The following is a 13,908-nucleotide window of genomic DNA, read 5'->3' as shown; positions in this document are numbered from 1 at the left end:
CTCCTATGAGAGAGATTCTCCCTTAGAATCAATGCAGAGAAAAAAAACAATGAACAAACAGAAAACAAACAAAAAATTCATCAATAAGAGCACCTATGCCCTTGTTAAGTAATAATACTATTATCAAATAAATAATAGTAAATTCTTATGAGACACTATGTTTGAAGCACTGCTTTAAGCCCTTCACATAATCGAAGTCATTTAATCCTCACAAGTTTTATAAATGGGTACAATTATTTATCTTATTTTACAGATGAGAAAACCGAAGCCTAGAGGGGTACCTAAAATTATGCAGCTAGAAAGTAGTGGATCTCTCAAGACTAGAAAATCTTGCTAAAGTCTCCAGAGTGTTAATCTTTTTATTTCTATGCTATATGACCTTTTGAGAAATATTTTTATTCTCAATTATCACAATAAAGTTGTATCAGTCAAAAGCTCTTAAAATTATAATATTCCAAAATTCTGTCTTCATATCTCAAATTCCTTTCATTTAAAGTTTCAAAGCGTGAAATTGAATCTTCTCTTGGGGAGAAAAAGCCTTTTCTAAAAGACTTCAAAATTGGAAACATTGCTTTTAATGCCAGCAATGATTTAGAAGACCTGGGGTGATTTTTTTTAATATCCAGACAAATGTTTATTCATTCATTCAGTTAGTTAGTTAGACATATTGCACGCCAACTAAGTGCCAGCGCTGTTCTTGGCTCTGAGGATTCAGCAGTGAACAAAGAAAAGCCTAAGCCCTCGTGAGACTTACATTCTAGTAGGGGAGAAAATATAGAATAGAATACAATTTAACAGAATACAATAGAATAGAAGTGAACTGGTAAGAAGTATAGTAAAGAAAAATTAAACAGGGATAAAGATATATAGAACAAAGGCTTTTATTAGGCTAGAAAAGATCTTTTTGGTAAAGTGATATTTGGGCAGAGACTCAGGTAAAGTGGAGGAGGAAGCTCAGCAGTGGGAACCATCTTGCAAATTTCAAGGATTGTTAGGATGGCTGGTGGGAGGATGGGGGAGTTGCTTCAGGAGATGCCATCAGTGAGGCAGTTGGTCTGATCATGGAGAGACTTGCAGGAAATCTTCATGTACTTTCCCCTTTATTCTAAGAGAAATAGAAAGCTATCCAAGAGTTTTCAGCAGAGGAATGATAGGAACTGACTTATTTTGTAAAAGGCTCACTCTGACTCAAAGTGAAATACAGAAGTTTGGGTGAAATCCGGGAGCCCAGTTCAAGAGTCTTGTATCATCCTAAGCAATAGCTGATGGTGGCTTATACCAGGATAGCAGGACATGACTTGTGAGAAGGGATTTTTGAAGTTGTCAACTACAAGATTTATAATATATGTGGAATGTGAGAAAAATAAAGGGTAAAAATGACTTGATTCTATTACAGAATGAAACAGTTTTATGCTTAGATAAGAAATTGCCTGTATGTAAAAGCTCAATATTTGAAATTAGTTAAAAGTTGTTCAACAGTTAAAATTCTCAGACTATCTGAATTTGTTATATGCTCAGTTTAAAACAATTGTTGGTCATTACTTCTCACGCCATTGAGTTTTTGAGTTATCCAACTATACATGGAAGATGCAACTTGATAAGCTAGCAAAGCTCTCTAACTTAGAAACTATAGTCCTTCTCCTTGAAATCCTCTCTTTTTTCATCTCTCAAGTAGCAGATCTCCCTTTTGTCCTACTTCTTAGGCCATTCTCTTTTAGTCCTTTTCACAAGCTTCTCTTTGGTATTTTTTAACTCTCAGTTCTTTCTTTGTATTTTGCTGCAAGCTCTCTTTTTATATCCACCAATCACCCTACTAGGACCAACTCCAACAGTAGGAAAGCTTCAATTACGATCCACATTCTGATGACATCAAATTATCTAGCACTGTTTATTAGGGTAGCCACCAGCTATGTGTGGCTTTTGAGCACTTGAAATGTGGCTAGTCCAAATTAAGATGTGCTGTAAGTATAAAATACATATTGAGGTTTGAAGACATAGATTTAAAAAAAGAACATAAATTATCTCGATAATTTTTATATTGGGTACACATTGAAATCGTTATTTTTGATATACTGGGTAAATAAAATATATTACTAAAATTGACTGCATGTTTCTTTTAATTTTTTAGTGTAGCTACTAGAATTTTAAAAGTTAGAGATGTGCCTCACATTGTTGTTTTTTTTTTAAAATAATTTATTTTGGGGGTGCTAATATAAATGGTATTGTGTTTTAAATTTCAAATTCCACTTGTTCATGGCTGGTATGTAGGAAAGGAATTCTCTTTTCGTTTTATTATTATTTATTTATTTATTTTTGGCTGTGTTGGGTCCTCGTTTCTGTGCGAGGGCCCTCCCCAGTCGCGGCAAGCGGGGGCCACTCCCCACCGCAGTGCACGGGCCTCTCACCGCCGCGGCCTCTCCCGTTGCGGAACACAGGCTCCAGACGCGCAGGCCCAGCAGCTGTGGCTCACGGGCCCAGCCGTTCCGCGGCATGCGGGACCTTCCCAGACCAGGGCCCGAACCCGTGTCCCCTGCATAGGCAGGCAGATTCCCAACCACTGCGCCACCAGGGAAGCCCTCACATTGTATTTATTTATTTATATATTTTTTTTTTTGGGGGTAGTGTTGCTCGAGCCGTTGGTCTCTCTTAAGCATCAGACTTAGCCCAGAGCCTGGAACATAATGTGTTTATAAATGTGTATTGAAAAAATAAATAAATATGCGAATAAAACAAAAACCTCTTATAAACCAGAATAAATCTCACGAGAATTGTTCAGGTGGTAAACAAAATTTTCTTGAGATAGTAGGAACAACATGCTTATGCAGAGACAACTACCATGTTTTGAATGGGAGAACTTTTCTAAAAAGTCAGCTGTCCCTAAGGTGACCTATATATTTAAGAAAACTACTGTCAAAATCCTTACTATTTTTCTATAGAACTCAACAAATTGATCTTAAAATTTAACTGGAAAACTAAACATGGTATAATAAGTCAAGAAAGATTTGAAACAGAAGAATACTTATAGAGGGACATAACTCATGAACTTTTAAGCAAACATTATAAAGCTTCAAAATTTAAAGCCATGAAGTTTGTGCCAAAATAGATCAATGAAACAGAACACAAAGTTCAGATACAAACAAAACAACAAAGAAGAATTTAGTGTATAATAAAAATGGCATTTGACATCAGTGAGGAAAAGATGTACAATTTGATAAAAAGTATTGTGGAAACCAGTTAACCACTTGACAAGAATAAATTTAGAGCCCTAATCCACACCTTAAGGTAAAATTAGTTCTCCAAATGGATTAAATATAAGTACAAACAATGAAATTTAAAACTACTAGTGGAAAATACAGTTCATATGTATAGGTGAAGAAAGCCCTTTCAATCAGCACTCCAGGCAAAAAATTAAAAGATCTAATTAAATAAATATTTTAAGACATTTGTATGGGGAAAAATACCACAGTCCAAGTGAGAAAGCAAATTACAGTCAAGGAAAAATATAACTATGTGTGACAGAAATGCCTCTAATACATAGGAATCTTACAAATTGGTAACAAAAAGAATATATAACCAGGTAGGAAAGTGAACAAAGGACATTAACAGGCAAGGGACAAAAATCAGAAATATAAATGATTGATAATATGTGATAAAAATATTTCACCTTACTAGTAATCATAACCATGAACAAAAGCCTAGATAGCCTCTCGCCTCTCATCAACTATCACACTGTCAAAGAGTCAAAGAAGGAAAATGCCCCGTGCTATTGAGACTGAAAAGAAATGAGCTCTCGTAGATGCTGGCAGGAGTAAAATTAGTAGAGACTTTCTAAAGTGTAATTGGAAGTAATGTACTTAATTCAGAAATTTCACTTTCAAGAATGTTTTTCAATAATCAGATGGATTCATAAAGATAAAAATGTGGAGCTATATATCACAATATTATCTATTATAGGGGAAAAGTGAAAATAATTTAAATGTACAGCTGTAAGTTATTACTTGAATGACTCGTATATCCATAAAATGGAATTCTACCCAATCATCACAAAAGATGGTGTTAATCTATATTGATCAATATGTTGATGATATACTGCTAAATGTTAAAGGTAGTTTTCAAAACATATATATATATACAATGGTCCCACTTTAAAGATACATATATTTCATCTATACACATTGAAAATAAACTAGAAAAAATATTCTCCAAAATGCTACTAGTGGTTATATGCTAATAGTGGTAATGCTAATAGTCGAAATATGGCTAATAGTGCTAATGGTGGTAGGATTATGAGTAATTTTTTCTTCTTGATTTTATTATTTGCTTCTATTATTTCTACATTAACATGAATAATTTAAATAATTTAAAAATGCAAAAAAACCCCATATCTTGAAATATGATGATACATAGCAACACAAGGAGCCTTAGACTAGGTGTTGTGTTTATAAGAGCACACTTGTGTTTCTTTCTACTTTCTGACACAATGAAGCCTCATGTCCACAAACTCCACAGCAGCCCATCTATATAGGTGCTTACATAGGAACTCTTAGTCTTCTAATTCAACTCTGTCTGGAAGAAACAGAAGATTTGGAAGAAAACATGGAGGCGTTGGCATTGTCCCACACTGGGTACCTGAGCTCCAAGGAGAGACTTTTCCTGAATTCCTTACAAAAAATCCTATGTGCTCTTGTTATAGCCTGGTCCACCTTGCTCTGGGAGGGGAGCTTCAAGTTCTTTTATTATTAAAAACAATAAGAGTTTTGCTCATTTGAATAGGCATTTATTTAGTTAGTTTCCAAAGGACCTTATGAGCTATGTTGGGTGATTTCATCTTATTCCTTCCCACATGTTAGGAAAATAAGGTTCAGAGAATTTACATGTCTTTTCCAAGGTGGCAACATGAGGATTCAAACTCAGCTATTTTTCTTTCAAACCTGAGGCTCTATTTTATCACATAGGCTTCCAAACCTGTCACTGAAGGCCATAGCCTTTAAATAACTAGAAAGAAGAGAAAAGCAAAACACTTTTGATCGTAAAATATGATTGATATGAAATTATAAATAATTACTTCACAAAATATTTTCCAACCTTTATTTTTATTTTGCCATAAGAAACAGCACAAAAGAGAAAAGAAAAGGATTATTTAAATTCCCCAAACAGATTATTTTCTGAACGCTACTTCTTACCCAAGATTTTTTTTTTTTGCAATTACTGGTCAAATAAAACTGGAATAAATACACTGTGAAATCAACTGATTTACATGTATTACAGATGGTGTACTAGAAAGAAAACACTAAATTAGAGGAAAATATATATGATACGGTGCTGCAAAGTGTGCCACTCATCTAATTCATCTAGTACTCTTCAAACATAATGAAAATTATCATATTTTTAAAAGTGATATGGCCTGTATCTTAAAAGTTAAAAGAGGTGAAAATGGTCTAAAATCTGTAAAAAAATGTTTACAGCTAAATCTTTTATAAAAGCATAATTTGGTGTAATATTTTTCTAATTCTGAATGAGCCTCCTAGTGCATTAACATCTGACCATGCAGCAGTGTCATGCTCTCTGAACATCATTGTCAAAATGTCCAATCAAATTGCTTGTATTATGAATCATGCCCTGTTCCTATTGGTTTCCTGCACATCAACATTCAGCTAAAGGACTCAAAGTCCATGTTATGTATGTTAATCTAAAATTCCTCTATATACAACCTCTGCAGAAATAACTGAACAGGAGGGCATATCAGTCATGTTTGACACCCAACCGTTGCACTCTCTGGGTCAATGCCAGATGGAGATATTTCTAGTAGTTAATGTAACTTTTCATTACTAATTGGATCTGGCATAAGTTCTTGCAAATAGTCACATTCCTTTTTCTTAGTTGTCAATGCAAGGTTAATAGTTACTACTGTCCAGTCCTCCAGCAATGGGGATTAGTCAAGAACCTGCTGAAATGCTAATCAATTTTATGATATTTCATTTGTCTTCCTCATGTTTACAAAAGTTCATTGACTTACAGACCCATGGTTTTCTGCATACATTTTTTTAATGAGTTAAAAATATTTGTTCTCATTAAAATATTATGTTTTTAAAAATTTGAAAAAGAAAAGAAGAAAATCACACGGTCATCACAGTAACACAGCCATTATTTGTGTTTATTGTCTTCTAGTCTTTTTATTAACAAATCTTTACAAATCACTTTGTATTTTAAAAAATATATCTTAATCTTTTCCCCCCTTTTGGCCCTTTGGTATACATAATTGCAATAATCATAATCCTTGGTTCATGACAACATTCTCATTAGTGATTCAAGTATGTGCTTATTTGTAATACTCTAAAGTCCCTCACAAATTCACCACCATCCCCCCAAAAGCTATGAGCTTGACAATAACCTACATCAATCACTATGTCCCCCATTCCTCCCTCTGCCTTTTTCCCACTGAAGGTAGCAATCATTCAAAATTCCATTTTTATCATTCCCTTACTGCATATATTTGAAATATATATATTATATTACATATATTATAAATGTATGTATTTCTTATATATACATATATAACTTGTAAATTGCATTTACAGTATATATTTTATTTCTGACTTTATACAAAGTTTAGTAACCTGCATGTAACCTTTTGGAATCTACTTTTTAAATTTAATAATCTTATAACAAAGACTTCTTCATAATATTGTCTATCAATCACTCTCTGTCATTCATTATGTCTCTGTATAATAAAACACTGAATATACCACACTTTTCCATCTAGTCTCACTTGGATGGGCATTTGGGTTGCCTTCACAGTAGTCTTTATAACTATCAGTAGTAGTAGTTTCAGTAGTCTCATGATATTCCATCAATTTCCTTAATCAGTTCTCTATTTCTTGTTTAGTTGCATCTCAATCTATGCTCTATTGATCAAGATTGCAGTGAGCACAGTTGTACTAATAGATTTTCTATACTACAAATATACCTTAGATAACTAGAAATGGAATTATTAGGTCAAAGGATATGAACATAATAGATATTTCCAATTTGCATTCTAAAGGATAACTCCATCAGCAATTGTACAATTACTACATCTCCATATGCACTGCCTTATCCATTTTTTGTTGTTAATACAAGAAATAGTTATGTTTTGCTTTTAGCCCCACTGACTTCAATCAATTTTGACATATTATAGAACTTCAAATCTGGAACCTTCTGATCTAATAATTTTTAATTTAGAGGACACAAAGTTAAGGCATTAAGAGTGAAATAATGGTTTATAACCTGGTCCGGAAAGTGTAGTTTGAAATTCTGAATAGAATATATTATCAGTGAGTCTTGTTTATTCTTACTAGAGTGGTTCTCAACAGGCAAATAATGAAGCTGAAGTTCAAAGAAAATGAGCAACTTTTCTAAAATTATGTTGTTAATTTTCTGTCACACTGTATTGTTTCCCAACTGGTCAAATATGATTGTTTATGAACCATCATAAATTTTCATGTCATTTTTATTTTGAATTATTTCTTCTCTCAATTCCTATAGGATTTATAATCTTGGCCTTACAGTACAGTACTTGAACATGCATCTGTTGTTCTTGTTGTTTTTCATGAGAAATGGACTTTCCTTGCTGATTCTACTCCCTTGAATTAACCCTCACAATATGGGGCACAGTGCTAAGCCTAGAGTGGTTTGTTAATACAGACATGCTGATCTGACCTGTCAGAACTTATGCTCTTTCCACATTGGAGACACTTCCTTTCCATGCCTCTAAGTCAAAGTGTTATTAATTACATAGTTTTGATGTCTCACTTTCAACACACCCTTTTTCATATTCCCTACGTTCAACAATACTAATGCTTAGTAACTGCAATTTGAATCACATTGTGGCATAAGGTGCATTGCTGTGCTTGTATAATTTATATACACTTTTTCATGTCCTAGAAATGATCCCATTCTTGGCCAATGGAAATAGGAATAAGGACATTTTTTTTCAGGCTCTCATAAGGCGAGAGTACTTGCCAGGCACTCACAACACACAGCCATTTTCTTCTCAGTTACCACAACCACAGACAATTGTTGTTCAGCCTAATTCATCCCTAACAAAGCAAACACATATTTAACACTTGGTCTTGATGACTAAAGCGAGCAATTTTACCCATCTTAACTGCAAGTTCCCACACTTTTTCTCCATGCCTGCAATCTGCATCTGAATTGCCTGATGATTATTCTGCTGGGTTCATTTTGCCCACTCTTATAAACAGTTGCCAATCTTTATGGCCCTGTGCAAAATTAGACCCCTGGATGGGTCATTCATTGTATGTTCAAATACTGGGCAAGTTTGTAAAGCAAATTCACATTTTCGCATGTCATATTCCTCCTGACCTCAACCAGGAACAATTAGCTTTCCCTAGGTTTTATTAAATAAGAGTATGCCCATATAGGACCTAGTCTCCTTTTTCACTCCTTCTGAGAGAGCAATTTCTTGGGCTATAGAAAAATGAATTTCACAGATTCATTAGACAAAAGATTCTCAGCCCCTCTTCATGAATATCTGACTACAGAACCAAGCATTTGGTTAGTAAAACCCTTTGCTATATTAAACACCTTCTTTTTCTGCAATCCTGACAGTCTATGCATTTCCAGGAACATGGGTTGATTTTATGTTCACAAAAAATGGACGATGAGCCCTTTAACACACTCTTCTTGATGGTAAGTGTACTCTGCATTATAACACACAGTGCATTTTCTCAAGGACTTTTCTGTATTTTACAAACAAGGACTGAGAGTATTTGATAGATGTGGAATATGACTCACAGAAAGCTGAAATAACTAACCTGAGGTCAAACAGCCAATCCCTGGTCAATTTTGTTCAGAACCATGACCTTTTAACTCTGTCTTCTGCTTTACATTATGTAACATCTTTTTTTTTTTTTTCATGCAGCTAGGAAAAAAAAGAGCTTTAACAGGCATTTAAGAACGAATTGTTACCTCTTACACATCTTGATATATAAACCCTTGATTGTCAATGCTGAGCAAGAGAATATCAAGGATAGAAATTCAGTTATATTGAAACACCATCCACAAACATCACAAGAACTACAGACTGCTTTAAACTGTTAAGTCCTGGTACCTGTGAACTTTTTAATCGATTATGTGAGTTAAAATGTGAGTTAATTTTGAATTTAGTTGTTTGTCTCTTAAAACATATTTTTCCACTGAAATTTTGTGTATCTGCTAATTATGTTCTTTGGAAAAGAGTAAAAAAAAAGGAGCCTATTTAAACCATAATAGATTTAAACAATGGTAATAATAGCACTATTTCAACTACATCTCACATCGTTTCCATTGGAGAAAACATTTCAAGCTCCAGACTTTCACACCAAGACCACTTCAAAAGAACATTGTTTGTGGTAGTAGCAGCATATACATAAGGAACAGGCCAAGTGATAGAAAAGCTAGAGGTGGAGCAGGGTTCAAAACCAGTATCTTGACTCTATTTCTCCAGGATAAGTGGTATTTTTCTGTCTGCTTAATGGATGCCAGACACCCCCCCAGTTTCTCTGAACTGAGAAAGAATGAGAAGTTATTCTACAGCAAGGAGGTCTGAATGAAGACCATCACACATTCCTTGTACAGACCTGTGTTGTGTGCAAGAGAGACGTTTCTGCTGGTGGGACAAGACCCTATGTGACACCCAGGAGGAAGGGTACTTGAGGAGGGAGGAAACACATGGCAGGTTAAGTCTGGGTAAGGAATATCTTAATCTGTAGAAAACACACCACTCTTGGTCACAGTGAGAAGGAAAAAAAAATATTGAATGATGAGCCATACTCATGGCAGTCCTTTAGTACTTCAGTTGGAAAATTTGTTTTGATTCTTGGTTTCCACAAAGGAGGATATTAAATTCAATGATTTCTCAATGCTTTTTCAGCTTTAAGATGCTATATTGTGCTGCAAGCACACATAAACTATACAGTCCTAGGGAGGAAGCAAGCAAGAACCTGGCAGGGGCTTGGGTTGGGAAATGAAGGCCTGAGAGGAAAGTGCCCAGGGAACTGGGCCAGAGCCCAAGGTGGAGAGTGGGACTCGGAACCAAGGTAGAAGCCACACGTGTTCAAAGGTCATGCTTTTTAAACTGCTTCCAGGGTAGCTTTGTGAGTGTCAGAGTATTGGGCCAGATTACTTTCAACACTTCCTTATCTCTGGTCAGAATTTAGCCTGGACAATATGGGGGAAAGAAGGCATCAGATCATGTTACGTATCAGCAGAAATTTCCAAACTAGTCATAACCTTCTAATTTTTCCTTGGATCAACACCCTTTTGGTTTTGATTTTCCTCTTTCCTCCCACCCCACTGAAAATTACTACCATAGGAAGTCATTATTTCTGATGAAAACAAGTCATGGTCCTTGGATGTGATGGGGAGAGGATAAGGTTGAGACTTAATGGTTACACTGGGAGAAGAGGAGAAAATATATAGTGACTGAGACCAGGCAGAACCTTAAAAAATATGTTGAATATCTAATTGTTTTAAGCCAAACATAGTATTAGATTACATGGAGTTAACATTAAATTTATTTAAATGAAGATGCATACTATATATGTCCAAAGGATTAGAAATAGCTATTATAGTAATTATTAATAATAATTTGCCTTTCTTATCCATGGCCTTGAAATATATAAATATATTGACATATTTTGCCATGAATTATTCTGATGGTTCCCCTCAGTTCATGTTGACTTTGCAGACAGGGCTTTAGAAAATATTTTGAACACCTCTAAGATAAGCAAGGCAGTTATTTATGGGAATTTACTACTATGTTCTACCTGTAATATTCTTTAGTAGGTAGAGGATTGTGTACCAAGTAAAATCACGATTTTAGAGCTTTAAATAAAGACATAACTTGTTGCTAAACAATTGGTAAGAATAATCATATTACACAGAAACAGAAGAAATCCCTGAATATGGAAAATCATTTAAATCTAGATATACGTTTTCTTTTAGAATTTAAATATTTGATGAGAAGTTTTGTTTCCCTTTACGTGGCTGAGACGCCTCCATGACACACTCACGGACAGTGATACTCATGTTCTAGGTGGCTGAGCTTCACATTTAAAGGAAAAAGACCAGGTTTTAGTAACAGGTTAAAGTAGATCACAGTTTCACTAACATCTGAAATACAACTATAGACTTTCAGTGTAACAATGACCTCTGCCATATATGAGTAGGAAAGACATTCAGTAGGAATGAAAGTCCTTTTTCTCCTAAGTTAGTTGTTAGAAATTTCAACTCCTAGTGAATTTGACGAGAGCTGTAATATTAAAGAGAGATTTGGAATAGAAGATAGAAATATCAAACTAAATTATAAAATGGAGTTCAATTATAAAATGGGTATTTAGGGGCTTCCCTGGTGGCGCTGCGGTTAAGAATCCGCCTGCCAATGTAGGGAACTCGGGTTCGAGCCCTGGTCCGGGAAGATCCCAAATGCCATAGAGCAACTAAGCCTGTGCACCACAACTACTGAGCCTGCGCTCTAGAGCCCACGAGCCACAACTACTGAAGCCCACACGCCTAGAGCCGGTGCTCCGCAACAAGAGAAGCCACCGCAATGAGAAGCCCGCGCACTGCAACAAACAGTAACCCCCGCTCACCACAACTAGAGAAAGCCCGCATGCAGCAATGAAGACACAATGCAGCCAAAAATAAATAAATAAATTAAATTAAATTAAATTAAATTAAATGAGGTATTTAAACACGACAAATTTAAGAGCAAGGAGGCTTAAAAAGTTGTAATAAGTTAGATCTGAATTTTCAGTGCAGTGTGAGAATCAAAGTACAAATCATATAATTTGGTTATTGGATCTACAAGAAGGAGAAAATTAAACTAATATTTATTAAAAACCTAAAATAAACCTGGTGCTATTAGGTTCTTACATGTTTATTAGTTTATTTTAATTCTCACAAATCAATATTAATATTGAGAATACGGCAGACAAGAAAACTGAGGTTCTAAGAAATCAAGAAAATGTGTCTAAGATGATACACTTAGTTCTGATTGCATGAAACAGTGCTCCAAATCTATGGTACACACAGGACAATCCGAAATTGCTCATGTGTTATTTTAGACATCTCACTACTTGAAACATCTGAAGAAGTTCAGAGTTTGCAAAGATGAAATTTCCATCCATTACACAGGCTTTTTAGTCAAAATAAGTGCCATGTTTTGCCATTTGACCTTGGGTGAGTTGGTCCTCCTTATGCATAAGAAAGACACTATACCTCAGTTACCTCATCTATAAAACAGGTTCTACGTAACAGTAGAACCCTCCCAGAGGGTTGTTATGAGAGTGAAATGACATAAAGTGTGTTAGGTGCCTTGAAAAGGGGTTGAAAAATAGGGAATGCTTAATAAAATATTATCATTACTATTTTGGTTATCTTTCAGGTATTTCATTGGTTTAAATAATCTTTTTTAGATTATAGAAAAAAGGAGAGATGCTTAAATAAAACACTCATGCTACTTGCTCTTGTAAAAGTTAAACCTCTTAAGAGAAAAGTTAGGACTGTTGCCAAAGTGGTGTCATCAGTAGTGATCTATAAAGGGAGCTCAATCATTCTATTTCAGATCCTTGCTTAACCCAGATAACAAAGATGTTGGAAAGATTTCAAGTAAAATTAAATAGCAGATTATGAAGTATTGTGTCAACACATTGCATATATTGAAGATTGAAAAATGATCCAGTAATTATGTCACATTTACCTGATACTGTTAAATAGATTTTGAACACTTAAAAATTATTTTGCACTATTTTTTACTTTAACTTCCTTAATGCCTAAGCTGGATACATATGGCAGTGTAACACTTACAGGGAAACAGTTACTTTTCACTTTTTTTTGTGAAAGCACTTTGAAAAGTTGAAAGTAATATATGGGCGTAAGAAAGTGCCAAACAAGGCAGCAATGGGCTTTCCCATACTGTACATTCTGAACACTATAAACCTGGAGACACATGATAGTAAATATGTGACACTGATTTCTGGTGTCTGATTGAAAAGTAGAAAGCTTCAAATAAGATTATCTGTGTATTCTTAGAATATCCTTACAAGCAAGGATATCTTAAAATAAAGGAGAAAAACAAGACATGAATAAATCCTGAGCAGTGATACCAGGGGAGAGCCTATTGGCTCTCATTCTTTGGTTTTTCTCTTGATTTCAAGTACTTATTTTCAATCATGTTCATAAAAAGGAAGGGCAGATAGGAGAGTTGAAGTAGATTGGTCAGAGTATCCAGAGGTATTTTTTTGTGTGTGTTTTCTTTAAATGAGGCAACATTTGTAGTATATATTAACGTTTAAAATTTTAAAGTCATGTTTTTTGACTTTCAATCAACCAAAAACTGTTAGTCTCACATTATGAGGATAATTTAATAGAAGCAATGGCTTGGAAGAGGAAGGAATTTTAAATAAAAGAAATGAATTCCTTTTCTGCTCTCATGGAGTGAGGTAGAAGAGAGGCATGAATGTGAGACAAATGGTTCAGTTCTGATTAAGTACACCTTTAGACAATCTGTGTTATTAAAAAAACATTTGGAAATACTGGAGTTGTAGTTCTTAGATATGGTTACAAAGCCAATGTTTATTGTAACTAATGATTCAAACATTTCTGAAAAACATTCTTAGCGATCATGAGAATCTAAGTGATGAAACTTAGACTGAGTAGCTAGATGTTTTTAGTAATTGTTTCCATGAAAAAGATAATCAACATTAAAGAAATAACAAAAGCAATGAAATGTAAGTCTCTGTCATCACAGTTCCGCATTAGAAGCAAACAGCTTTGCTTCTCTTAGAGACGTTATCACAAACTACCTACCTCCAGACAGCTACTCACGTGCTCTTCACATGAGATGAAAAAGGCTCCATAATCCAA

This window comes from Eubalaena glacialis, chromosome 4 (genome assembly GCF_028564815.1).
Source record: "Eubalaena glacialis isolate mEubGla1 chromosome 4, mEubGla1.1.hap2.+ XY, whole genome shotgun sequence".
NCBI classification, from domain to species: domain Eukaryota; kingdom Metazoa; phylum Chordata; class Mammalia; order Artiodactyla; family Balaenidae; genus Eubalaena; species Eubalaena glacialis.
The sequence above is the reverse complement of the archived record's forward strand: the minus strand, read 5'-3'. Positions refer to the sequence as shown.